Below are 7,632 nucleotides of genomic sequence, written 5' to 3'. Positions count from 1 at the left end.
AAGAGGTTTTATCTAGGCTAACCTACAGAGGACAGATCCTGGAGTGCTAGGTAGAGTCTGACTTTAAAGCACTGTATGTACAGCAGCTTGGGCTTGTCTACACTTAAAACACTACAGCAGGATGGCAGCACACTGTACAGAAGAACATAAGAATGGCCTTACTGGCTCAGACCAAAGGTCCATCTAGCCCAGTGTCCTGTCTTTTGACAGTGGCCAATGCCAGGTGCCCCAGAGGGAATGAACAGAACACGTCATCATCACGTGATCCATCCCGTCGCCCATTCCCAGCTTCTGGCAAAGAGAGGCTAGGGACACCATCCCTGCCCATCCTGGCTAATAGCCACTGATGGACCTATCCTCCATGAATTTATCTAGTTCTTTTTTGAACCCTGTTATGGTCTTGGCCCTCACAACATCCTCTGGTAAGGAGTTCCACATGTTAACTGTGTGTTTCTTTTATTTGTTTTTAAACCTGCTGCCTATTTATTTCATTTGGTGACCCCTAGTTCTTGTGTTATGAGAAGTAGTAAACACTTCCTTATCTGCTTTCTCTACACCAGTCATGATTTTATAGACCTCAATCATCTCCCCTAAGCCGTCTCTTTTCCAAGCTGAAAAGTCCAAGTCTTATTAATCTCTCCTCATACAGAAGCTGTTCCATACCCCTAATCATTTTTGTTGCCCTTTTCTGAACCTCTTCCAATTCCAATATATCTTTTTTGAGATGGAGTGACCACATCTGCACACAGTATTCAAGATGTGGGCATACCATGGAATTATATAGAGCAACATTATATTTTCTGTCCTATTATCTATCCCTTTCTTAATCATTCCCAGCATTCTGTTCGCTTTTTTGACTGCCGCTGCACACTGAGTGGATGTTTTCAGAGAACTATCCACAATGACTCCAAGATCTCTTTCTTGAATTTAGACCCCATCATTTTATATGTCTAGTTGGGCTTAGGTTTTCCAATGTGCATTACTTTGCATTTATCAACATTGAATTTCATCTGCCATTTTGTTGCCCAGTCACCCAGTTTTGAGAGAGCCTTTTGTGGATCTTCACAGTCTGCCTGAGTCTTAAATAATTTTGTATCATCTGCAAATTTCGCCACCACACTGTTTACCCCTTTTTCCAGATAGTTTATGAATATGTTGAATAGGACTAGTCCCAGAACAGACCCCTGTTGGGCACCACTATTTACCTCTCTCCATTCTGAAAACTGACCATTTATACCTACCTTTTGTTTCCTATCTTTTAACCAGTTACCAATCCAAGAGAGCATCTTCCCTCTTATCCCGTGGCAGCCTACTTTGCGTAAGAGCCTTCAGTGAGGGACCCTGTCAAAAAGCTTTCTGAAAATTTAAGTACACTATATCCACTGCATCCCCTTGGTCCACATGCTGTAGCACTTCAGGCCATGTCTACATTACAAAATTATGTCAAGCTAATTTACGTCCAAGGTTGGCCACCACAGTTATTAAATCAACTGTGAGTGTACATGCTTGTATCGGCAGTGCGCGTCCCCACCAGGAGCGCTTGTATTGATTGCATTGTCAGCGTGGGGCATTGTGGGACAGCTCCTGAAAGCCACCAACAATCGACGTAAGCAATGTAGTGTCTGCACTGACACTGCATCGCCTAATTACATCAACTGTGACACTATGTCATTCAGGGAGGTGGTGTCACTAAATTGGCGTAGAAAAGCACTCAGGTCAGCAGGAGCCAAGTTTAAGTGAAGACACTTCCACAGCTAGGTTGACGCAAAGCAGCTTATGCTGACCTAACCCTGTAGCGTAGGCTAAGCCTCAGTGTACACATCTCCTATGCCAACAGACAGGGTTCTCCCGGCAGCCTAAGTAATCCAGCTCCTCAAGAGGATTTAGGTCAGTTTAACTACACTGCTCAGAGGTGTGGATTTTCTAGCACAGACCAGGCCCTAGCTATGTCGCTTTGGAAGTGGTTTACACTAAACCTGGAAAAAGCCACTCTTATTTCAGAATGAGGTCTGGCCTACACTAGAAAATTCTTCAGTTGGCCTAGCTACTATCTTTGGGAGGGGGAGTGGATTACCCACACCGAACAGAGATCCCCTCCAATTGGCATAGGGAGCATCTACACTTACACACTACAGTGATGCAACTGTGCTCCAATGGCATTTCAAGTGTAGACATGCCCTAAGGCCTGGTCTTCACTAGGAAATTAGGTCAGTGTAACTATGTCTCTCAGGGGTGTGAAAAATCCAGAGTGACATTTAAACCAACCTAACCTTCCTGTGTAGACAGCGCTAGGTTGACAGGAGAAGTCTCCCATTGACGTAGCTGCTGCCTCTCAGGGAGGTGAATTATCTACAACTACAGGAGAGCCCAGTGTATCAGCATCTTGACTGCATGGCTACAGCAGCTGAGCTGTGCTGTTGCAGTGTTTTAAGTGTGGATAAGCCCTAGGTGGGGAGTTATATGGCACTTTAACTATACCTGTATCATTTTACTGGTATCACTGGTAACGCTTTTCTTGCTGGCAAAAAGCCCTGAATTACTATCCAGCCTTAAAGCACATTGGTGTCACACCATTTGCTTTGGATATGATATGATTTTCTCCCACCTTCTCTACTAAATTTGGTTTTCTTTAAGCTCTGTGGGTGATTTCACGTGGATGTCTGTTCTTGGAGGAAAGAAAACATTTCTGACTTTGCAGGGGCTGGGGGGGCGCAAAAGGATGGGGGAGAGGTACAGTATCTGAGCTGGGTAAAATGGCAAAGGGCAAAACATTACCCACCCCCAAGGGATAGCTGGGGCAGAGGGGCATGTGGACAAAGCCCGATGACCACTAGGAGTGGCCAAAAGTGACACGAGCGCTAGTGATACCGCAGCACTCAGGCTGGCTGGGCTTTGCAGAGCACACAAAGACAGCTCGGCCAAAGCTGGAACCTCAAATCCACCCCACTTGGTGGGGATTAAGGGATTCACAATCTACCCCACCAATCTGAACCAGCCAGGAGGGTTTTGGTTTACATGAGAACAAAAAGAAATAGGTGCCTATTTTCTGGTTTAACACAGCCAAATTCTTGCAAGAACAGCTGATCTCACAAGTTTTCCACCATTTGGGGTAGAAATTTCATGAGAGCTGCTTGCAAAATTTTGATACCCTAGTTATGGTTTGGCCTTGAATCCAGATCCCAAGCTCCAGCCTAACATTAATCTGAATCCAAATCCAAACACCACCTCCTGGAGTAAAAGACAGTGGGCAAATTCACTCCTGGGGAATTTAGCCAGGTTCTGCTGCCCTGAAGAATTTACTATCTGAGGCCCCTTCTAAATTGTGTTGGTAGCCACATTCATCAAGCTGGTTTGCACTAACTTGGCTGAACTCTAGTGAGACTACCCAGTGTGAACAGGGCTAAATTTGTCAGCTAAACCGCATTTGAGCCATTTCATCTTGAACATCTTAAAAACCATGTTTTAAATGGTTTCAGTGAGTAGTTTGAGTCCCATTACAAGATGTGGCATTGGCAACCCCATGCCATTCAAAGGAAGTTTCCATCCACAGAGAAGATGAATGACAGAGACCAGAAATTGCTGACTCAACAGTGAGCAGTTGCTTCAGCGAAGTGCCATATCATCCATCAATATGCTAAATGACAACTTCTCCATTCAATCCGAATAAGTCAGCAATTTTGAGATGGAAAAAAGTTGGGTAATCCCATGACAAATTCAGAACCCAGTTATAGTCACTCAGCACATGCCTCCAATATTAAACTGATAAAGCTTTTATCAGAGAATATTGTAGAGCACAAGTTATTGAATACACATTATAAATACGCCAATTATATCAGTTCGTGTTTGTCAAAAACAAGGTTATATCCATGAATTGCAAATGAAGAGCGAGAGAGAGAAGTTGTATGAGCTGACAATTGCCCACAGTAGAATATACAGACAAAAGGATTAGTGGTTAAGCATATAACAGAAAAAAAAAAAAAGGAGACTAGTTAGTTAAATCAGTTCAAAGATCCTTCAGTCTTGTTGCTTCTCAGTTAGTGGTCTGGATCATGTTATCTTCATATTGGAGGTGTCCATAACATGTTCAATATAGATGTCCCTCGACCAATGGATAGTAATGGAAACCATCAACTGCCTCATCAGCTTGGTGTAGCGTCTGGGCACAATACAGTCCTGGAACACAGTCTCATTCTTGGGGTCCCAGGCGCCCAGTGCTCTAATGATCAGCATGTGAACAGCAGTAGAGTATCCCCCTTCTCACAAGGTACCAGTCAGGCTTGAGCTTAGCTAAAGGCCTCAGGAGAAGTGAACCTGCCTTTCTGCCATGGCACAGTAGCACTTGCCTGAGATTGTAGTGTAGGGCAGGGGGAAGCCAACTACTCTCAGAATGTGCACCAGAGGACTTTTAAAAAAATACTTACGATATTTGTTTGAGTATAAAGCTTAGACCAGATTACAAGCAAGGGAGACTTTTTGGGATGGGATTGTTTAGAGGTAGTAAATGAAAGTATGGTGGGGTCACCATCCTTTAAGATATCTTTCATGATAGAGCCCCTACACTAGAATTCACCTCCCTCTCTTGGTCTGACACAATCCAGAAATGTGGTGACCTTCAGAGTGTTCCGCAAGCCTCCTTTGTTTTCCCATCCTTTTTCAGTTAGGGGACCAAATGTGATTGAAGTGAAGGGAAGGAGAAAAGTTTATTTTGGTGGATTAGAAGGGCTTTTGGACCTAATAAGTTTGTCTATTTGTTTACGATGACTGCCCAGCCCCTGGAGACAGCAGAGAGCCTTAGAGAGGCGCCTTTTCTCTCTCTGCCTCTTTTGAATCTTCAAGGACTATCATCTGCAGGAGCAGGCTACCATTTAGCATTCATTTCATGGCAGGTTGTTACCAACGACACAATGTCATGTGATCACGATCAAGAATTTACTGCTTCCTTTTGTTTTTGTTTTTTCTTAAATCTCAAATCAAAGCTCATTCTCATCAAAAGTATCTTTGTGTATGGAAAAATATTTAATTACAGGAATTCACTAGAGTACTGATTCCTTGGTACATATTGCACTCTTATTAGTCTTAGCAGCCATTCACTGGATGGCAAATGTGTTGTCTTTTGAGAGACAACCCCTTCTGGGTATGTTTTGGTTTAGTATGAAGTGAGGAGATAGTTCTGGTTCTGCACATTCCCTTGGAGGGGCAATGCTTCGGTGTCTCTTCTGTCACTTATTTGATGTACTGATACCAAAGAATGTGGCAATTGTTTCAGTATCCTCACATGCTGCATGTCTGAGTTCAGAAGAACTGGAACCCCTGCCAGCTTCAGCAGAATGGAAGTGAATCATCATTGGAATCCTTTTCCTTATTGGAAGGGGATATCCAAGGGATTTTTATTTATTTTGCCATGACATTTTATTTATGAAATGCACAGAGACTGAGTCAGAGATGCAGGAAAAGGATTTCTTGTTTGCCTTTCTCAAGTGACACATCTAGGGTAACCAGACGTCCTGATTTTACAGGGACAGTCCTGATTTTTGGAGCTCTTACATAGGCACCTTCCCTCCAACCCTGTCCCAATTTTTCACACTTGCTATCTGATCACTCCAGACACATCTCACTGGAGTAGGTGAGATTCCACAAAGCAAGTTAGGGTCTGGCCCTGAAGGAGGCTGAATAGATACAGAATATTTAGAGACAAATCCAAAGTCAGTGAAAAGATTCTCATTGGCCTCAGAGAGCTTTGGTACAGGCTTTTAGCACTAAACAGCATTTCGCCTCTTCAAAGCCCAGCACAAACATAATTAACCCTCACAACCCCATAGAAGAGCATTCATTGTATGCGTCTGAGCCAAAGCCCACTGAAGAGCATAGGAGTCAGTCTTTGCATTAACTTCAATGGGCCTTGGATCAAACCTTTAGAGTCAGATTTTCAAAAGATCGAGGCCCAGATTTCCCAGTGCTCGGCAGCAACGAGGGCCAGATTTTCATAAGAGCTCAGCTGCCCTTTAAGCATCTGAATAAGGGGCAGATTTTCATAAGTATTTAACACCCAGCAGTTCCCATGGCCAGATTTTTCAAAAGAGCTAAACACCCAATGTGCATCCAACACAATGAGCTGTTGAAAATCTGGCCTTTTATTGTGGTGCCTAAATGGGAGCTGAGCTCATTTGAAAATTTGGGCCTGGCTGAGGGTGCTGAGCCCTTCTCAACTGGCATCGGCCCATGTTTTGCTTTAGCAGCAAGCAATCGTTCAAACAGTTGTTCGCAAGCTCTCTGGCGTTCAGTTGCTTAGGTTATCCCCCGCGCCCCCCCCAAGAGGTTTCCCCATTCTGGACAGCAGTCCCCTCACTGTCCTGATTGAAGAATGGTGTTTGTTTAGCAGCCACACCTGCAGATAGTTCGGCAGAACTGGGTTCGTAACATATTCTGGATTATCTTTGTGCACAAAGACCGAACTCCATTCATCCTAGTGCAGAAACTGGTCAACAGATTTTAAAACATTGAATTAATACAGTCCCCATGAAGGCAGTCACATTGCATAAGTAACTGTTTCTGCTCCAGGTTTGGTCCATGTTGAAGCATGTGTTCTGAGCCCAGTTGTTTGGGGTCAGAATCAAAGAGCAAGTTAGTGAGAGAGCTGGAACACACTCCAATTTTTGTAATATATAGTCCAGGGCTCTGTGATTTGGAGGCCAATCTCTTTACTGCACCCACAGTATCAGAGTCGCAGACATAAACCTTCTTGTTCCTGGGCACCCAGCTGCATTACAAAATTACCTTAAAACTCTTGATGCAAATTTGCGCTAGCTGCCAGTTATGTCATGCCCTTGATACCGCACATTCCCCTAATGCAGGCTAACAAAACAGTTGTGAAAATTTAACAGCCTAGATACCAAAGCTACACATCTGTCCTTGATCATATAAATGATATTGTACCTACCCACCAAAAAGATTCACGCTCTGTGCAGCGAGTGGGTGAGTAGAATTTTGCAAGGCAGTAAATACATCGCTCAGACTGTTTACCTAACACAGTGGTAAACTCCATTATGTAACAGCAACAGTACCATACAGGTTCTGCTCCCAGGGAAGTTAATAGCAAAATTCCCTATGGGCCAGTACTGCACAGAGCATTTTGAGATCCTTGAACATAAGGTTCATTTATATGTGACTCCAAGGAGTGCACTCCAGACAGAGCCTCTCAGAGACTGTTCACTGCACTGGTCATGATTAAATTATACTCATTATTATTTCCAGCCCACAGCTCTCCAAAGCTTGAATCTCCAGGCTACGCTGTGCTTCTTTCAAATCAGAAAGCGAGGGGTGCAGGCAGTCAAGGGGATGCAAAACAATAATCTCTTGATTTGCGCATAGCTGCCTTTTGGACCCACAAAACCATGAGCTCCAAGTTGCTGAACGCTTTCTATGCTCTACCCTAGCATCCTATCATGTGGTTTTTCATTTGGGCCAGCTGTTCTTACAGCCAGCAAAAGCGAGCGCCCTCAGACTTGGGCTATGTCTACACTATAGACTGTACAGCGGCACAGCCGTATCGCTGCAGCTGCGCTGCTGTAAGGTCTCCTGTGGAGCCGCTCTATGCCGACGGGAGAGAGCTCTCCTCTTGGCATAATTAAACCA

This window comes from Gopherus flavomarginatus, chromosome 7 (assembly GCF_025201925.1).
Source record: "Gopherus flavomarginatus isolate rGopFla2 chromosome 7, rGopFla2.mat.asm, whole genome shotgun sequence".
In the NCBI taxonomy this organism is placed as follows: Eukaryota; Metazoa; Chordata; order Testudines; family Testudinidae; genus Gopherus; species Gopherus flavomarginatus.
The sequence above is the reverse complement of the archived record's forward strand: the minus strand, read 5'-3'. Positions refer to the sequence as shown.